This window comes from Aethalodelphis obliquidens, unplaced genomic scaffold, assembly GCF_003676395.1.
Source record: "Aethalodelphis obliquidens isolate GAN/ISIS:26980383/991018 unplaced genomic scaffold, ASM367639v1 scaffold10, whole genome shotgun sequence".
Taxonomy (NCBI): domain Eukaryota; kingdom Metazoa; phylum Chordata; class Mammalia; order Artiodactyla; family Delphinidae; genus Aethalodelphis; species Aethalodelphis obliquidens.
This window is the reverse complement of record NW_020837954.1, coordinates 12,940,550-12,961,226: the sequence shown is the minus strand read 5'-3', so window position 1 is coordinate 12,961,226 and position 20,677 is coordinate 12,940,550.

The following is a 20,677-nucleotide window of genomic DNA, read 5'->3' as shown; positions in this document are numbered from 1 at the left end:
TTTAGCCGTGAAACAAAAAAGACTTTCTCTTTCTCAAGGGCTCCCTATGTCAAAGAGGACAAAAAAAAGGCAAACAGAAACTAGAGGGTTAACTTTGTACAGTTCTGTGTAAGATGAACCACAGCTTCTGGCCACACGTGCACATGATCTATGTGTTTCATCATGGAACTGCTAAGTCACATGAGGGTTTTTTTGGATAAAGGTATTAGGTACTTGGAGGCATTATTATTCCTATTAGAGCAAATTAGTCTCATTGGGGAAAATATACCCTTGGGGTAAAAGGTATATATTGAATTATATAAGAGGAATGAATAACATAAATTTGGATGATGCTACATAAAAGCTGCATTTTTTTTTCCTCATGAAGGAAAGTTTCTTGTGTCAACAGAAGTGATGAGGGCAAAGCTATGCAGTCTGTACATGTCATCTGTACAGAACTCAAGGCGTAATCTGGGATTTCACAATCCTATCACCCAGCTGTCCAAAAAACTTCAAACAAATATATTTATAAACCCCCCACACCATTGAAGACATATTTCTCATTATGTAGCTAAGCCTTAATAAACCAGATCACCTAGGAAAACAAGTGTGGGTGAAATTTGAAGGAGCACATAGCGTCTTGGGAACATTTTCTAATGACCTGCACATCTCTAAACAGAGGAGAATATAAGAAAAAGAAGTGTGTGCATGATGTGCTGTCCTTTTACATTTTTTTGACATGAAAACTATTTAAAAATCCACTTGGGTAATTCCCATGCCTTTCCCAGAATATGGTATAAGGGAGAGCTGAGAAAGGTGAATCCAAATGGATGCTTCCTTGGTAACCAAGCCCCCCTGGTAAATATGCTTAAATAGAGCTGAGTGGAGATCATTTGTGTGAATGTGAAGATAGTGAACATCACTATAGAAAGTCTAAATGACCTTTTCTTGGGTGAATAGTTATTTTGAGAAGGAAGATAGAATAAGAGTGAAATATTTTTATAGCTGATTAAAATAGATACTTTTCTCCTTTATATCACCCTTTTAAGGTTTCTAGGAAAAACACAATGAATAATGGGATTAATACAATAGCAGAGAGATACAAACATTATTGATTAAAGTCATTGCTATTGTTGTTGCTACAACACATATTGATAATACATTTGTGTATGTGTGTGTATCTCAACAAATAAATTTAATGAGCTCAATTATAAGAACAATTTGCCAACTTATCTCCGAATAAATTGTCTCTTATAACTGCATGAGCTTTTTGAAAATGTCCTAACCTCAAAGATCTGAATTTAGATCTCTTATTTGCTTCTAAAGTCCAATAAAGACATTGTGTTCAGCCTATCGGCCGCTTTGCAGATCCACAGCCCATTTTCTCCTATCCTTCCTGGAAGTCAGTGCTAAAGTGGGGAAACAGAATCTTTGTTTTGGTGCATGGCATCACTGTGCCTGGGAGTATGAAATGGTAACTCAAATTACTGGAACTCGTACTCACCAACTAAGGAAAGCTATGGACACCAGGAGAGTTTGCCCTTTAATTAGTACTGTATCCTGTACTTCTCTTTCCCTGAGCTCAATCTCTTTCCCTTTCTCTGATATACTACTTTTCTCTCTCTCAAACACACACACACACACACACACACACACACACACACCCCGATACACTCTCTAGAAGAAAGCAGCATTTTACATAAGATTTTGATTTTTAAAATGTTCTTTTCTAGTTAAAATTCCATGAAATCCCTGAAATATTTTAAGGCACACCAGGAAACTAAGCATAACATTACCAAGATGAGTTTCAGTGAGGTCATAAAGCACTTAGCGTTTTACATATTGGATTCCTAAACCACCATAAATGCATGTATGCCTGGATCTATCTTGAAGCTTATATTTTAAACAATCCGTGAAAAGTATATCCAGACTTTTACATGTTTGGGGAAAATTAGCACACAGCTAACACAAGGCCAACCTTTGCCATCTGTACTTGCTCACAAATCTCTTTGCCCTAAAAGCTGGTAGATTGACCTTAGTTATACAGCATTAAGAGAATATGGGCTTCAGTCAATCCAAAGTGGAGTTTGGGCAGATGAGAAGCTATTCAGAATTATCACTGTTTTGTGGCTGGTTCTTTTCTCTGATCAGTGGTTATAAGTTCACATATACAGTTGTACCAGAAACAATGATGACAGAGGTCGGGCTAGTTATCTCCAGGAGCTTTCTTGCAACACCAGTTTGGGTTCTTTTCTGCAGCACAATTCTAAGTGCTGATCTCAATTAAGGCAGCTGCGTTTTTTTAAGCTCATGATTTTGTGGCGGGGGATTAATTATTCACCTGGCCTCTCAATAACTCTAAATACAAATTGATTATTTCACACAATGCACTCCTCAGGTCACATGCCAAATAAAGTGTGGTTCTTTGCCGCTTCTCTTCCCTCCCGCGCCCCCCCCCATCCTCCTCTTCCCTCGTCTTCTTCAGCTACTCCTCCTTGTGTCTCTAGAATGCTATTTGTAAAACAGCAACAGCAGCCTGATCTGTGCCCTCAGTGTGGAACTATCTGGGGGAAAACACAAATTGTTTTTTTTAATTGAATTTTAACTAACTTACAATGTTATATTAGTTTTAGGTATACAACATAGTGATTCGATATTTTGTACGTTACCAATTCGTCACCATGATAAGTAAAGTTACCTTCTGTCACCATAGAAAGTTATTACAATTTTATTGACTGTGTTCCCCATGCTGCACATTACATCCCTGTGACTTATTGATTTTATGACTGGAATTCTGCACATCTTAATCTCCTTCACCAGTTTTGCCTATCCCCCCACCCCGCCCGGCCACCCTCTGGCAACCACCAATTTGTTTCTGTATCAAAGAGTCTATTTCTGTGTTTTGTTTGTTCATTTGGGTTTTTTATTTTTTTGGTTCCACATATGAGTCAAAGCATACAGTATTTGTCTTTCTCTGTCTGACTTAGCATAATACCCTCTAGGTCTGTCCATGTTGTTGCAGATGGCAAGATTTCCTTCTTTTTTATGGCTGAGTAATATGCCATTATATATATACATATATATAATGGAATATTTTAGATAAACAAGATGAGAGATATGTATATCTCTCATCTTGTTTAATCTATCAATGGGCATTTATGTTGCTTCCATATGGCTGTTGGCTGTTGTGAATAATGCTGCAATGAACACAGTGGCCCATATATCTTTTCAAATAGTGTTTTTGGGTTTCTTGGGGAAAAATAGCCAGACATAGAATAGCTGGAAGGTATGGTAGTTCTGTTTTTAATTTTTTTGAGGACCTCCATATTGTTTTCCATAAGGGCTGCCCTTCTTAGTCTTCTTGTGCATAGGGTAGGGAGCAAATACACTTTAACAACCGTTAAAGGTATCTCACAAGATCTTCCAAAGAGGAACAACACTCCATTCTAACTTGAACCTGGGTATGTGCTAAAAATGGATGATTGAACAAAAACATTGCTATTATCATCTTTTCTACAATAATATTTACAGGAAAGAACAGAATGTGAATTTCACTGCTCTATTTGCACGGATGAAGGTCAGAGAGTGTCAAACTGCAGATCTTGGGTCCTCAGTAACGCGCCACTGTATCTTGCCTCAACTTCTTTTCCCCACATATAGGAAGGAACAAAATAAAATGTTTTGTGGAAGTTTATATTGAAATGAGGTCAGGTAAACTAATGACTGCTTGGTATTTTATGACAAGTTTTATAACCTTGGAGTTGCCATAACTTTCAAACGATCATCAATAAAGTTTTATTGTGAAAGGGTCTCCATGTGTCTGAATGCTTTTTGCACACCGTAAAGGCCGGCTGCCCCATTGGCTCAGCTCCCCAGCCCCTTTTCACCCCAGATATAATGTCCTCCTTTTATCAAAGGTTGAAAAGTCCTCAAGTCTGTTCTCCCCCATCAGTTGGCAATTCAAGGACTACATGGAAATTATTTATTCATGATTAAATGATGTATGGGACTAAACTTGCAAGAATATATAATAAGACTTCTAAAAATTAGATTTTAAACTAGACTTGATAAAATAAATGACAGTGGTGTGTGTGTGTGGGGGGGTGTCTGACAATAGTTTATTCCAGAAACATGTCTTTGAATGCTAGGTTATGGATATCTGCATACCCCAGAGAGCAGACATTAAATAGGTGATTAGGGATGGATAATCGTTCTCAAAGACAAAGAAACCAGTGACTTAAGACTCCTCTAGCAGACCAGAGAATCTTAGCGATTAGGAGACCTCACATTTCATCCTACCCTGAACTGTGCCAAAGGAGGGAAAGGATTGAACCGGGACTCTTGCTTGCGGGACCGTCCCCAAACACATTCCCAGAAACGCTCCTGAGGGTCGAACCAAGAACTCCAAATGTCTAATTAACAGCGTCACCTCTCAGGTTCAGGTTCAAGTTCACCTACACCAGTGCTTCCTTGTCTGCTGTCAACTATTATGTGGAAATGAAGCCAAGAATAATGGCCTGCGATTTGGATGAAGAGAGCTGTAACGAAAAGTTGAGCAAAACGAAGCCTCTGCTGTAATGCGCTCTTCAGACAGCTATACTCCTTTAGACGAGGGTGAGGGTTGTGACCCTGGGAGAGAGTGGCAGGAGTTTTGTCAGAATGGTGACAGGAGAAGGAGGGGCAATACGAAACCTGGAAAAAAGTGGCCGCACGCACTTGTCGCATTCCCGGACCTGTGTCTAGCAGGCCCCCGGGTGGGAAGGCCCTCGGCTCCTGACTTTCGTTACCGACACGTGCAGATCCTCCACCCCGAGCCATCCCCATTTTGCACGGTTGATCTGGGGGGAAGGGATTGGTGAATATCGCCCTCTCCCGGCTCTCCGGAAACTCTCTCCAGCGCGCTGAATCCGCTCCTCTTTAGGCTCGGCGTCCCGCAGGCGCAGCGGCGGGGGACCTCCAGCCCAATGCGACCGCGCGGGCTGCGAGCCCTCTTCGGATCCCGGACCCGGGCCTTGAGCCAGATCTGCGAGGCTAAGAGGGCTCGAGCTCCTGCTGGAACCCATAGCTTGGCCGCGGAGAGATCGCTGCCACACGCGACTTTCCTTCCTGTGCAACGCGCCGCGAACCCTGCTCTGCTTTTCGAGCACCGCTGTCGCGGCCGGGCCAGACGGCTGAGTGCGCCGCAAGCGGGAAACTTCGTAGACATTTTAGGACTTAAGAACTGCCCGATTCGAACCTCTAAAGAAAAGGGTTTCTTTATGTTGTTCGGTGGCCACCGCGAGCGGACTTGGGGCTCCCCACGGCAGAGGGATGTCGCGGGGGAATTGGTTCCTCGTCACCAGCCGAGGTCCTCCCCTGGGCGCTCCCACTAAGGCACCAAGAGCAGCCGTGGCCTAACAAATGGCTCCTGGGTCATCACGGCGGAGCTGGCCCAAGTCGAGGGCTCCCAGGTCCCGCGCCCCTGCGCGCCCTCTGTGCCTTGGAGAGCCGCGGGGTGGGGTTCCGATCGCCACGCGCCAAAGCTCAGAGAGCCGGAGAAGCCGCGCTGCTGGGGTCCGGCCGCGGCTCAGGCTGGGGCCACCGACTCGCTTCAGCTGGTGTTTGCGCTGCCAAGAGTTCCGCTGGGGAAAGGCTTGCTGCTGCGGCGCAGCGACGGGCTGTGGCGCCACCTCCCGAGGAAACGTCGCAGGAAGTGCGGCTCCCCGGGTGGCCCGCGCCACTGCTGCTGGCAGTAGCGCGAGTGTCCCCGGCTCCCAGTTCGCGAGATTTCCCCCAATAACGGCCCGAAATGCCTCCAGAAACGCCTGCGGAAACAATTACTAAGCCGTCGGTGGATGTCCTCCGCAAGCGGTGAAAGGAAGGTCCTAGCTCCCGGGCATGATCTGAACACTCCCACGCAGGCGCCCCGGCTCCTATGCCCCTGCCTGGGGAAGGCACAGAAGCCTGCAGCCCTCCCGGGATGCGACGGCCTTGTATCAGCTACTACGGGATAGAGGATCCTCCTCACTTGCATGAGAGCCAGGTCCTCAAGACTCCAGCAAGAAGAAGTAGGAGGAGATGACTGGAGGTTGGGGGTGTTTGTGGCCCCGCAAGGCAGGCTCCAGGTTGCAGGGGGGTCCAGCCATCTGGAAGGGATCCAGCTCTGCTCAGCGGACTTGAGCAGAGCCAGCCTGTCTGCGGTCACTTCCACACCCTCCCCGGAGACGTACCCAGCCTCTCCTGCACCACCACGGGAAGAAAGCCTTTCCCTTCCCTTTCTACAAACTCGGTTAGAAATTTTTGAAAGTAACGTTTTGAAAAAGAGATTAAGTCAGAAGTTGGGAACAGAACGTTGAGAAATACAGAAAACATTTTTCAGAGTTACGTTTCTGACGTCAATTACAGGCCCCCCTCCCTACACCCCGCCCCGCCCCTCCCCGCCTCGCCCCGCCTCGCCAGGCCTCGCCTTTCAGGGGCACACTATTCCTGAGTTCCTTTCTCTGGCTGCATCCTTGCCTCATTTTAAAAACGTGGGCTTCTCTGTCCGTGAGCACTGGTCACTTGAGCAGAACTACAGCAGAGCAGTGGTCATTTCTCTTTACACATTAGCAATTAGCTACTGTAAGCTCACCTTATTAAAATTAACCAAGGATGGCTGTGAAGGGAGAATCTCAAGGCAGAATCCAGGAGCTGAATCCTCCTGTCCGAGTTCTCTCTGGTGAACTGCTCTGGGTCACGTTCTTGCTGTAATGATCTTGCCATCTTAACACTGGCCTGAGGAGGTGTTGCTGTCCTTTTAAAGCTCTGGCCAAGGGGCCACAGGTACCTATCCTCATTAATGTAGAATGGCACACATATATTCAACACATATTTATTGAGCAGCTGCTATATGCCAGGCACTGTGCTAGGTGCCAGGGGTACAATGACAAAGAAGAAAGACAAGGCCTCATAGCTGGACCATTTGGCTGATAAAGTACTGCTCTCAGTTTGGGATTTTCCATAGGGCTGGCTCTTTTCTCCTGGCAAAGGCAATTTTTTTTTCCATCTTCAAGTGTCCTCAAATACAATTTTCCTCTTTGTAAGTCAAGGAGAGGGAGGCCACAAGACAAGTGGATTCTCCAGCCAAGCTGAAGCCTAGCTTCCAAATTCCAGAACCCAGGTGGCTGAGGACCTACCCTTTATTTGAATGATTCACCCAACACGATGTGGTCTTTTTTCTAGCTTAGGTAAGACAATAATATCAAAGGCAGTGAAATGCCCAGACAGAAAAAGAGATACCCCAAAACAGTGGCACACAGCTGTTTCCTCACGATATCCTGTTGTAACAGAGAAAAACCTGCACGTGCTGGTATCCACTCAGCAAAGCAGGAGCACATCCCTGCTCATCTCCCAGCTTTTCTCCCTTCCTTCCTTGCTAGGGCAAAGGGCCATTCCCCCACTCAGCAAAGCAGGAGCACATCCCTGCTCATCTCCCAGCTTTTCTCCCTTCCTTCCTTGCTAGGGCAAAGGGCCATTCCCCCATTCACATGGTGTAAACTTTGATAGCTTACTAAAGATTTTTCACAGGCCCACGCAAACAAAGATCTGCAGGAGACCTTCTCTGGACCCTTCAACATGGAATCTGGACAACCCCCTAAGACCTGCCAAGAGGGAAGGCTTTGGACAAGAGGCATCAGCTTTCTCTCAGAGCCCTCCTCCACAGGGAACCAGAGGGCTGTGGTGAATTTGACTCCAGGCTTCATCCTTTGAACCTTTCCCTGCCAGTCTTTTAAGAGGCCTCACTTCCTGCCCCTAAATGGAAGCCACAAGCCCTTGCAAGGTCAATAAACATAATTTCCTTTTTTGATAAGGCTGCTAGAATGAGGGAATGCTTACATCTGACATTTGCACATTTTGCAGTTTTGTAAAGCACTTTTACACATAATATTTCATTTATTAATCTTGATAAGCTTTGATAGTCTACACATGGGGAATCTGAGGCTCAGAGAAACACAGTGACTTTTATCCAAAATGGAAGGTAGCAGAATTGGTATGGCTATAGATTTGTATTTCCATAAGGCACTTGACAAAGTTCTTTATGGCAGCCCTGGGGCTAAGTTAGAGAAATGTGACCTTGGTGATGTAATTGGTTGAATGTATCATTCACTCATTCATCCTTCAAAACCAAGAGTTTTTCTTTTAAGCATATTCTGTATGTCAGGAGCTGGATCTATATGTCAGGAGCTGGACTCAGTACTGGAAATATAAAGACAGAGAAGACACTGTCCCTTGGGAGCTCACAGTTAAGTGAGGAAAGAGACATGTCAAAATATAATAGGCAATAATATAATGTTGTAGTGGAGTTAGACATAAAATGCTATGGGAATGCAAGAAGGCACCAAAGCTGATCTTCAGGCCTGTTGGCCTGCTGTCATATTTGTGGAAAATCATGACACTTATAAAGGATAAGAAATTTGAAAGGGGACACAATCAGTATACAAAAATACCGTATGTAGATAGGAATAATTGACCATAACTAAGACTAATAAATGTAAGGTAAGTATAAAATTCTAGGTTCAGATACAAAATAATTGCATGAATGTATGAAGGGATGGTCATGGATGGCAGCATAGTTAAACTCAAGGCCTATATTAATTGTTAGTTGCAAGCTTGACATGAGCCTAGAATGTTAATGTTCTTGGTTTGTGCTAAAGAAGTAGAGTACCCAGCATAAGGGTGATCATTCAGCTCCAGTGAGGTTGGAACATGTCTCAGTTCTGGGCTCCACACATTTAAGAGGGAGGCTGACGATGGGAGTGTATGTGTAGGGGATGCCACTGGAATGGAGAAAGACCCTAAGCCAAGTCTAGCAATGGCTTGTGGAACTGGGATTGTTGATAGAGACCAGAAGACTCAGGAAGGACCGCATAGCTGTCCTCAAATACCAGAAAGACCCTCATACAGAAAAGATGTTGAACTTATTCTGTCAAAGGAATGCAGTCAGGGTTTCCTCAGTTGGTAATCCAGAAGTTGATGGAGCAAGCCGTCCTCTATGAGCTTGACAGACCTTTCCTGGTAGATACTCCATGAATAGGGACCATGCCTGTCTTGTTCACTTGATAACTCCAATCCCTTGCTCTAGAGGGCAGCCAAAGAAATTTTGTTGTAGGAACAAATAAATGAATTATTCCATGTGGCTCCGAAGGACACAGCTGAGACTCAAGGGCCAAAGTGTAAAGTTGGGTGACAAATGAAGTCAACTAATTTGGCTATTAATTAGGATCATCAATGTGAGTACAGATGCATGATTCAGATTTTTAATTTCAACCAGCACTCACCTGTTGGAAAGGAAGTTCAGTTTGGGTGGAATGAACTTCTAGCTCTTATCAAACCCCAAATGCTGATTTTTTTACTCATCAGCTTATATGTTGCTGCTTTCTCTCTACTGGTCTTTATTCAGAGTTTTAGCAAATAGCATCTCCCTTAAACTAGATATGTTGCAGTTGGTCAGCATATCTTGGAGGCTTGCTAGTACTTAACGCTCATGAAGTCAGAGGAGAGGTGATGAGGAATGTTCCTCATTTGTCAAGGGATGCCAAATCCCAGACTTTAGAATGCTCACTTAATTTCTCCATCCTACCAGGGTCAAGAAATGTGTCAGACATCAGCTCCTCCACTGTCTGCCCCCTGAAGCACTAACATTTGCTTTTTATGGAGCAACTTAAAATGTTTGAGGATTAACATTAGAATTGAGGGAGAGCAGGAAAAGACATCATTAGCTCACTTTGCCGAGAGTGAAATATTTTGTTGCTCTCTCCTTCCCGTCTCCCCCAAGGCACAGAATTAGTTATCAGAACAATTGCTTAAATGCCGTGTAACTATCTCAGTGAGAAGACACACAGGTGATAATTGTAATAAAAGCGAATATAATTAGGGTGTCCTCTGTGCCAGGCATTGTACTAAGCACATAACATTTATTATTAAATCCTCAAAACAAACCCATGAGGGACAGGCTATTATGACCCTCATTCTACAGGTGAGGAAACTCAGATGCAGGAAAGCTAAGTAACTTATTTGAGGTCACATAGGTGTTATGTGGTGAACTAATAATTCAACCAAAGGAGTGCAACTTGGTTTTTAGCCATTATTTTATTTTTATTTAAAAATTTATCGTTGTTAAAAGATACTTTTGCATAGTAGAGTTCATATTTTATTTCAGTTGGTTCCAGTTACTCAGACTTCTTGGTGATCCAGCTCCCTCGAGAGGATACAATTCCGTAATATGTAATTCTGGCCAGAAAGTGTTAGATGCGGTGAAGTAATATCCAGGCTCATCACATTTTGTCTCTGTTTTTCTGTCTGGGCCATCATCACAGAATGTCAGTGGTCTTAAGACAGCCGAACTGCCCTTAGTTTTCTGAATCCTAAAAGCTGTACCTTTGGCTTATTACTGATAAGAATAATAGCAGTAATAGATAGCACTTATGCAGTGCTTACCTTATGCCAGGCACAATTCTGAGCACTTTATGTATTTAATCCTCACAAAACCCCTACAAAGTAGGTATTATTAGTCCCATTTTACAAGTGAAGAAACAGAGGCAAGAAAGATCAAATAGCTTATCCAAGTTCACACACGACAGATTTTGGCTTTGGGCGTAGACCTAATTATGTGCTAATTGTGTGCTATAGGCTTAGGAGAGACAGTTATTACATTTTTAGGAATCTAATGAGGCAGTTGTTAAACTCAGCCATTATTTACCACCAAATTATATAAATTTAAAATTAAGTAAATTGTTTTAAAACAAGGTAATAAATATTTAAAATTCATTACTTCCTAATCATATTTCTACATTTTACTGTTATCACTGTTTGGGCAGTTATCTGTGTCTCCTATGCGCATATGGTAGAAATACCATAAAAATAACTTATATTAATGTAATGGCGTGCTACTATTTATCTCTCTCCAATTCTGTGTTCAGTGACATCACATTGGTAGCTTTAAATTTGCTATAGTGGAATATTGACACCGCAGAAACCAGCAGTTGCTCTAAACAGGGCCTTTCCCCCACAGACAGCCAGTTGTTAACATTGACCAGCACACCACTGCATAGACTTCTAGGCCCAATGCTATAAGCACAGAACCTGAGGAACCTAAGGAAAGATGAAGTGAAAAAATATTTGACAAGTGTGGTTTCTGGCAACAGACAACCTGATTGGGATCATGGCTTGATTACTTATTGGCTATAAAAAAAAGCTAATGTGTTACCTCAGCATTTTGAACTCCTACTCTTTGCTAGAAGCCAGGCAGAGTAAAAGTTAAATTCAGGTGGTTTAAAAAACATTTTACAATCCACAAGATAGGAAAGACTTGCAGTTGACAAGTAATTACATCCTCTATTTTTTAATGCCAGGAGTAGCAAGATCTCTACTAAATCTCACCTATTTTAGAAATATTTAGTGGCAAAAACTTAAGGTTCTAAATCAGAGTTGTGTATAACATAATGTCTTGATGACTACAATAGATTGTCTTCTTGAAAGGGAAAGAAGAGCCACCCAAAAGATGTGACTGTGCCAGTTTACTCGTTGATCTAATTCGTACACTCTTTCTCCTATGTGCAGGGTATAGGAGGGCAAAGAGATGAATTTGAGAGATGCCTGTTATTCGAGGTCTTACAACACATGGAAAGAATAGTCATGCAAACAACTAATTAGAAATAATGCAATGATGAGTGCAAACCTTTAGGATAATACAGAATGCAGTGATTATGTTGAAGAGACAAGCAATATGCTAAATGTTTATGTGAGAGGGTATAGGACATGATTAATTCTGACAGGCTAAAGTAAAAGGAATCTGTACATAAATCCAAGGATATTCTCAGGTTTAAGTATTTGTTGGTTACAGATAATTGTGGCAGAGTCTTAGGGCTGTTCTTAAGGGAAGGGTTTGGGGGGGAGGTTCTTGGGATTTTTTTGTTCATTTTTGTTTTGCTTTGCATTGCTTTACTGAAAAGAGGACTAAATTAAGCACAGTGTAAGATGTCCTATCTGTAAGTGGTCATGAAGTGTGTGGGGTTCATTGTAAATAGCTCTGGACTTGGGATTTAAGAGATCTGGATACAGGTCTGGGTTTTGTTACCAGTTACTTTGGGAAGCCGTTTTCCCTCTCTGGATCATCTATAAAATCTGAGGCTTAAATAAATGATCCATAAGCATCCTCTAAGCTCCAATGCTGTGAGATTATCTTGAGAGAAAGATGTGGGAAAAGGAAGGTTTAAATTGAGAGACATTTTTATCCTGTAAGTTCCCTAGATTTAACTACTCATGTTGAGAATGGAGGAAAATTGGAGATGTTGGAGATCATGCTCTCCATGCTATTGCTTAGCTGTTCTATCAAAACTCTTTTTTGGTTCTAGCTGTAATACCCTGAATCAGGATATGCCTGAATCATGGTAAGACAAGGGATGCTATAAAAGAATCCCATGGTTACCTGTATTTCATCTCGGTCTTAATTCTTTGGAATTGTACATTCCCTTTGCAGAGTAGGGCTATGCTGTAGGAGTTCTTTAAGTGTGAGGATTCGGAAAACCTGTCTATTAAGTGTTTTTCTCTTACTATTATTTACTCATATGGAATGCCTATTTTCACTTAGACCTAAATTTTCTTAAAATTCTTTCATCGTTCTTACCCTTTCTGTCCCTCCCAGCCTCCCCACCATCCAGCACACATCTTCCAGGATTTATTTTGTGTTGCTGCTTTCAGCTATGGGAGTTCACTTACACATATTCCCAGAAGACCAAACATTTGTGTGCATAATATAAAAGGTTTCTGATTAATTCTGTGACTTCCCCCCTTTTTCTCCCCATGTGAAACTCTCATTGGTTTCAAAGAGTTATAAATACACCATTGTTCCTTTTGTCTTTTGTGAATACCTGGGAAAGAGCTGTTTCAGAAAAGCACACCCTTAAGATCCCTGGTGTTGGAAATGCTTAGGGGTCAGAGTCGAGTGTGGGTGCACATGTGCAGCTCACACTGTGAGATGAGAAGGACCTCTTGCTAAGTCTCACGTGCCATTCAGAACTAGTGTTACTTTCTCCTAAAGAGGAAGCCTTAAGGTTTCGATCAGCTGTTTGTCAGCAATACCACAGAGATGTTAAAGTCCATCGTAACCTGGGTGCATTGTTATAATCCGAGGGATGAATGTGCTGTGTCTTGACCCTCAGATATTTGTTCATCTCCCATGGTGAGGTTGAGAAATTAAAAACACAAGGTGTGCACATCTGAGTCTACCCAGACCAGGGTGAATTTCGGGACTCCCAGTGGTGTGACTCACCAGCCTTAATTACCCAGGTTACTTATCTATACCGCCTCTGTATTTCCAAGAGTAAATTGTTAATGGAGAGAAGGGAAAATATTGACAGAGGGGAGGAGCCATTCTGTTGTTCAAGGGTTAGATGTTGATAGAAAAGGAAGGGATCCAAGATCTAGGGAAAGGAAATAGAGACTAGAGTTTCTAAAATCAAGTCTCATTATTACAATACAAAAGCGGTACATATGGTAGCAAATTAGAAAATGAAAACAAACATACATTTAAAAAATTAAAATACTATACCCGAAATAGGTAAGCAACAACAATTTACTGTATAGCACAGGGAACTATATTCGATATCTAATAATAACCTATAATGAAAATAATCTGAAATATATATATATAACTGAATCACTTTGCTGTACACTTGAAAGTAACACAATATTGTAAATCAACTATATTTCAATTAACAAATACTAAAACATATTCCTACCAACCAGAGACAACCACTGTTAATTTTCAGTGTATATTCTTCAAGATCTCTTTCTGTATATGTATGTGAGTGTGTGTATGTGTGTGTGTTTGTTAAATGAGATCACAGTGTACTTGCTGTTTTAGTCAATAATCTCTGCTTTTCCATGTTAGGGTGTTTTCAGTTTTCCTCTCATAAAATAACTAGATCTAATTGAAATTTCCCAGTGACTCCAAATTTTCTTTTGCACAGACTCCGGACGCGCAGGCTCAGCGGCCATGGCTCACAGGCCCAGCCGCTCCGCGGCATGTGGGATCCTCCCAGACCGGGGCACGAACCCGTGTCCTCTGCATCGGCAGGCGGACTCTCAACCACTGCGCCACCAGGGAAGCCCTACAAACGTTCTTTACAGGAGGTATCCCCAGTACCCCTCTAGCATCTGGCTGTGTCCCTTAAGCCTCAATTTGAATGCAGCAGAGCTACAATACAGACTGATTACAGAGGCTAAGCCAGTGGTCCTGCAAACTGTTGGACTTACTGGTTGTGTTTGGCTGTTTCCTCATGAAGTTGTTTAGCCTGTTCCTCTACCTCTATGTCTCCTCTAAGTTGGAAGTTTGATTTTGATTTGAAGTTTTGGAGTGGGAGACAACAAATACCTGAGATTTTGTGAAGATCAGGAAAACACTGTCATTAAGAATATGTCCAGGATATATCAAGTGCCAAGAACAGGAGAGAAAGCACACAATAAAGGGATTGTGATGACTGGAGCTGAAAGATTTTACTCTGGTCATGTGAGAGGTATCCTTTTGGAAGTTCCCAGAAATAATAGGGAGATACTAAGTAGGAGCTAACTTCCCAAACGGGCAAATGGAGACTTAGGACCATTACAATTTGAGCATAAATATAAATGTGATCTCAGTTATAGCCACAGGCTGGTAACATTTGGGTTACACCTGGAAAGATTTCAAGATATATAACCATAAAGGTAATGCATGCACATGGTTTTTAATTTATTTTTATTTTTTAAAAATTTATTTATTTATTCATTTATTTAATTTTTGGCTGCATTGGGTCTTTGCTGTTGCACGCGGGTTTTCTCTAGTTGCTGAGAGCAGGGGCTACTCTGTTGCAGTGCGCGGGCTTCTCATTGTGGTGGCTTCTCTTGTTGGGGAGCACGGGCTGTAGGCGCGAGGGCTTCAGTAGCTGTGGCTCACGGGCTCTAGAGCACAGGCTCAGTAGTTGTGGCGCACGGGCTTAATTGCTCCATGGTATCTTCCCAGACCAGGGCTCGAACCCGTGGCTCCTGCATTTGCAGGTGGATTCTTAACCACTGTGCCACCAGGGAAGTCCCCAGGTTCCTCTTTTAATGTTAGACATCCTCCCTGGCTGATCTCCTTCCCACCTTTGGCTTTAGGCAGATTCTTAACCACTGTGCCACCAGGGAAGCCCCACATGGTTTTAAAAATATGACACTGTATAGGCATATTTAAAATAAAAAGTAAAATCTCCCTTTCCTTAATCCCCGGTGTCCTTCCATTCTGCTAACAATGTCTGTTTCTGCTTCTAACAGTTATCACTGTAATTTTAAAATACATAATTATTCTTATATTTCTTATTTTTATCAAATTCAGGCATTATACACTGGCCTCTAGGTACAAAGTGTGAGGAATTTGGAACTTGAATGTCTTCTCATCTCTCCTTCTGTTTAACTCCTATTTTAAAATTGCATTAGTATTTATAGTGATTACAAGATTCTTAAACCATAACTTAGTCTTCTATCCTTTGTCTAAAGGTTGATTATAATAATTAAAAACCAATGTGAAAAAATAAACTCAATGCATTAAAGACCTACGTGTAAGGTCAGGCACTATAAAACTCTTAGAGGAAAACATAGGCAGAACACTCTATGACATAAACCACAGCAAGATCCTTTTTGACCCACCTCCTAGAGTAATGGAAATAAAAACAAAAATAAACAAATGGAACGTCATGAAACTTAAAAGCTTTTGCACAACAAAGGAAACCATAAACAAGATGAAAAGACAACCCTCAGAATGGGAGAAAGTATTTGCAAACAAAGCAACTGACAAAGGATTAATCTCCAAAATATACAAGCAGCTCATGCAGGTCAATAACAAAAAACAAACAACTCAATCCAAAAATGGGCAGAAGACCTAAATAGACATTTCTCCAAAGAAGATATACAGATTGCCAACAAACACATGAAAGGATGCTCAACATCACTAATCATTAGAGAAATGCAAATCAAAACTACAATGAGGTATCACCTCACACCAGTCAGAATGGCCATCATCAAAAACTCTAGAAACAATAAATGCTGGAGAGGGTGTGGAGAAAAGGGAACCCTCTTGCACTGTTGGTGGGAATGTAAATTGATACAGCCACTATGGAGAACAGTATGGAGGTTCCTTAAAAAACTAAAAATAGTACTACCATACAACACAGCAATCCCACTACTGGACATACACCCTGAGAAAACCATAATTCAAAAAGAGTCATGTACCACAATGTTCACTGCAGCACTATTTACAATAGCCAGGACATGGAAGCAACCTAAATGTCCATCACCAGATGAATGGATAAAGATGTGGCACATATATACAATAGAATATTACTCAGCCATAAAAAGGAACGAAACTGAGTTATTTGTAGTGAGGTGGATGGACCTAGAGTCTGCCATACAGAGTGAAGTAAGAAACAGAAAAACAAATACCATATGCTAATGCATATATTTGGAATCTAAAAAAATGGTACTGATGAACCTAGTTGCAGGGCAGGAATAAAGACACAGACATAGAGAATGGACTTGAGGACACAGGGCAGGAAGGGGAAGCCGGGATGAAGTGAGAGAGTAGCACTGACATATATACATTACCAAATGTAAAATGGATGGCTAGTGGGAAGCAGCTGCATAACACAGGGAGATCAGCTCGGTGCTTTATGATGATCTTATCACAAAGGGGTGGGATAGGGAGGGTGGGAGGGAGGCTCAAGAGGGAGGGGATATGGGGATATATGTATACATATAGCTGATTCACTTTGTTGTACAGCAGAAACTAACACAACATTGTAAAGCAATTATATTCCAATAAAGATATAAAAACACCAATGTGAAACATTTGTAAAATGAGTACACGAATACAAATCTCTCTAGAGAATAAAATGTAATCCTCAGTCTTGAACATTTTTGTCACTCAAACAAGAATCTTCTACACACCCCTTGTCTAAAGGATTGCCTTTAATTTTCTTTTTCACATCTATAAATCTTCTTGGATCATATCAGGTAGCTGTGGCTTCTTATATCTCATGTTTTCTTCTTTCTTGGCTTATTTTTAGATTTTGCTGGGTTGCTTCAGAAGTAACTTTTTCCCTCCTGGCTGTGTGATTACTAAATGTACTGAATTCTTACGTACCTGCAAGTGCCTTTCTTTAGCCTTCACACTTGAAATTTGGCTGAGTGTAGAAAAGTAGGTTCAAAATAGTTTCCCCTGAGAACTTTGGAGACACTGCTCCATAGCTGTCCGGAGCTCCATGAGGCGAGCGCGAGTCTGCTGTTGGGCTGCGGTTCCTTGACAATTGCCAAAGGGCAGGTGGGCTTTTCTCCAGGGTGAAGGTCTTCAGCGTTATCTACTCCTTGGTGGCTCTGCCTCTTTTACTGAGCTGTTATGGGGGTACAGATTTATCTCCAACATCGTGTTGCTCTTCTTAGCCCCCAACTCGTTCACCAGTAGCCCTTCCAGACATATTCCCAAGTCCTCTGGAAGGCAAAAGCAGTCTCATTAGCCGTTCTATTTAGAGGGGGAGAGAGAGCAAGCCCCATGCATCCCAGCTGTCCCAAATGCAGTTCTTTAACATCCCAGACTAACCTGTCAATTCGGAGCTAGAATCACCTGAGGGACTGCCCTGCAAAAGTCAGCTTTTGTCCCTGGAGTTTGGGCTTTTATTGCCTCTACTGTAACTCCTGCACTTACCATTTGCCTTTTCTTTTCTATTGATTAGAATCCTTCAAACTTTCTGGCTAATTGAAGACTCTTGGTCTTGTTTTCTTGTTTTTCATTGCTGTAATGGTTTAAATTTTAAAAATAACCTTTTTACCATTTCAATGGGTTCTTCAGGGATAGAATGGGTAGATGTGCACAGAAATGCAAGACACATTGTAGACCAAAAAGTACAGAAGAGTGTGTACATATATGCACACACATACAGAGAAATATTGGAACAATAGTGTGGTTAAAACTTAACGATGGTTGTTCGGTCATAGGAAAATGCTTATTTATTTGTATTAAGTTTTGTAACAGTGAGCATGATTTACTTTTGTAATGATAAAGAAAACAAGGTGTGTGTGTGTGTGTGTGTGTGTGTGTGTGTGTGTGTGTGAAGAAGGAAGTGATGGATTTGTCACATACAGATAGAGCGCAAGGGTATAAACCTACACAGGAATGGAGGTTTTCAGCTGGTGTGTAAGTGTCCTTCTCCTCCCCTGCAATGTGGTCCGAGCTATTTACATGCACACTAACTTTATGTCAGCCCCTCAGCAAAATCAAATCAAGAATATGAGCTATTTACTGCGCACTTTGTCCAATGCTAGGCAATGCAACCTAACAGGGCTGCTTCAGATGAGGGTGGACCTCAGAAGACAGTAGCAAAAGGCCGGCTCCGAGTTAGATCCATCCAACAAGGTCCAGTCCGCTTTGTACTAGAGGATCCCCCAAGAGACCGGGTAAATTCCGGGCGTCCTTCCAGGTGTTCTAATTTCTGAGACCATAAATGTCATGTTACCCATTTAATAGGATTCCAAAAGGACTTCTTGGCAGAAGAATATGGGAACTACTGTGGCAGATCAATTACAAAGACAAACCAGTTTATTGGTTCAGGCTTCAGAAGAAACACTAGATGAAACTAAAATTTGCTGTAAGAAAAATGTGATAAATCTAGTATTACTTAAAAGCTTCTAAAGCAATGGCGAATAATGATAATAATAAGTTGCATACCTCTTCCACGTGCACAACTTCTGCCCTGTGACTTCAAAGAAAGCTCTCGGAGTCCAGCGGGAGATGCACAGCTCTGCTGAGGAGATATTTATGGGGCTGTTATGGCGCCTAGGATGTTCCTGTTATACTCACCATTCAAACCTCCAGATTTCCAGGACCACAGAAAACAAAAGGCTTGTGGTATTTTAAAAGGGGGGTGTGCTTTTCCCTATAACACGAATGATCAGGTTTGCATTGTTGTCAGTTTTGAACTCTTGGCATTAGGCCTACTTATAGTATGCTTCACCCATTTTAATATGGAGAGACAGAACTGGAGAAGGCCTTAAGTGGAGTAGGGTAGCTATATGGTTCACTTAATAAATGTCACCAGACAAAGAATAACATGTAGAGCTTGCACAATGGAGCGTAGCAGGGTTCGTGAGATCTGATAAGCTGGTGTGGTGCAGAGAGGACCCTCCCTTCAGGGCATCAGTTCTGGGGGATTGTCACAGCTACACCCTTTGGAAGGTCAGGGAGGGGCTGTAGGCGGAGGGGAGAAATATACAAAATGCCCAGAGGTGGTGGGTGAATGAGAAAGTGGCGACGGTGTTGAGGTGGAGGCATCATTGCTGAGCGCATGGCAACAGCAGCCCCTTCTCACTCACAGGCTCTCAGGATGCAATAGTGCAGAAAAAAATCCATAAGGAACACAACTTCAGTCACTGAAAAGGTTGAATAAATCAAGATCAGGATATTTTAAGAACACTTCTGGGGGAAATTCTAAGTTTACAAAGAGATGAGGCTTTGAGAGACTGTGGGTGCTCGTGCCTTTAAATTCTCAGAGGAGTCGGTGATTTCAGACATTAAAAAGAAAGAAAGACACCTGGGGTGGAAGTAATGAATGCTGAAGTAGTTTGGTATTCATCGGGCAGGGAGACCACAGACAGCAGCTACATCCATAAATATGGGTGGATGATTTTATGAAACTGCATATACGGTAAACTCTTTCGCTATGTCACTGTTTCAAAACCAAAAGCTATTTTGAAATGATTCTGTTGAAAGCTGTTTCATTTCTCCTTACTTTCACACAAATAACAATAATGACATGGTTCTTTGTCTTTTTTCTGATAATTTTCTAAGCCTTAGATTCTAAGACAAAGCTTCTCAAACTTTAATTACCATATAAGTCAACTGGATATCTTGTTGAAATGTAGATTCTTTTTTTAAAAAATTGAGGTATGGTTGATTTATAACATTATATTAGTTTCAGGTATACAACATAGTGATTCAAAAATTTTAAAGATTATACTCCATTTAAAGTTATAAAATATTAGCTATATTCCCTGTGCTATATACTATATCCTTGTGACTTTTTAATTTTATACATAGTTGTTTGTACCTTTTAATCCTCTACCCCTATCTTGCCCCTCCCCACTTCCCTCTCCCCACTGGTAACCACTAGTTTGTTCCCTATATCTGTGAGTCTGCTTCTGTTTTGTTATATTCATTCATTTGTTTTAGTTTTTAGGTTGCACATATAACTGATAACATACACTATTTGTCTTTCTCTGTCTGACTTATTCCACTAAGCATAGTACCCTCTAGATCCATCCATGTTGCAAATGGCAAGATTTTCATTCTTTTTTATGGCTGAGTAATATTCCATTGTATATTTACCACATCTTCTTTACTCATTCATCTATTGGTGGACATTTAGGTTGCTTCCATATCTTGGCTACTGTAAATAATGCTGCTATGAATGTTGGGGTGCATGTATCTTTTCAAATTAGTGTTTTTGCTTTCTTGAGATATATGCCCAGGAGTGGGATTGCTGGATCATATGTCAATTCAATGTTTTTAAAGTTTTATTTATTTTTTGGCTGTGTTGGGTCTTTGGTGCTGCACGTGGGTTTTCTCTAGTTGCGGAGAGCAGGGGGCTGCTCTTCATTGTGGTATGCAGGCTTCTCCTTG